The sequence below is a fragment of the Austrofundulus limnaeus genome, unplaced genomic scaffold, assembly GCF_001266775.1.
Source record: "Austrofundulus limnaeus strain Quisiro unplaced genomic scaffold, Austrofundulus_limnaeus-1.0 Scaffold89, whole genome shotgun sequence".
In the NCBI taxonomy this organism is placed as follows: Eukaryota; Metazoa; Chordata; class Actinopteri; order Cyprinodontiformes; family Rivulidae; genus Austrofundulus; species Austrofundulus limnaeus.
The window spans coordinates 1,927,004-1,927,361 of NW_013952491.1; the positions used below are offsets into that span (position 1 = coordinate 1,927,004).

Sequence of the window (358 nt, forward strand, 5' to 3'; positions counted from 1 at the left end):
TGGGTGGGGTTTGGAATATAGGTGGAGTCAGTTAGTGTGGGCGTGGTTTTGAATATAGGCGCAGTCATTAAGTGTGGGTGGGGTTTGGAATATAGGTGGAGTCAGTTAGTGTGGGTGGGGTTTGAAATATAGGCGGAGTCATTAAGTGTGGGAGGGGTTTGGAATATAAGCGGAGTCATTATGTGTGGGCGGGGTTTGGAATATAGGCGCAGTCATTAAGGGTGGGGGTGGGTTTTGAATATAGGCAGAGTCATTCAGTGTGGGCAGGGTTTGGAATATAGGCGGAGTCAGTTAGTGTGGGTGGAGTTTGGAATATAGGCGGAGTCAGTTAGTGTGGGTGGAGTTTGGAATATAGGCG

The 358-nt window shown here is 48.6% G+C and overlaps 1 protein-coding gene across 1 annotated transcript in view; it reads left to right on the plus strand.

The window, feature by feature from the left end:
- The window catches only part of cpne2 (copine II), a gene marked incomplete at its 3' end in the record, with an annotated part of 19,893 nt that overhangs the window by 16,152 nt on the left and 3,383 nt on the right, over positions 1 to 358 (plus strand).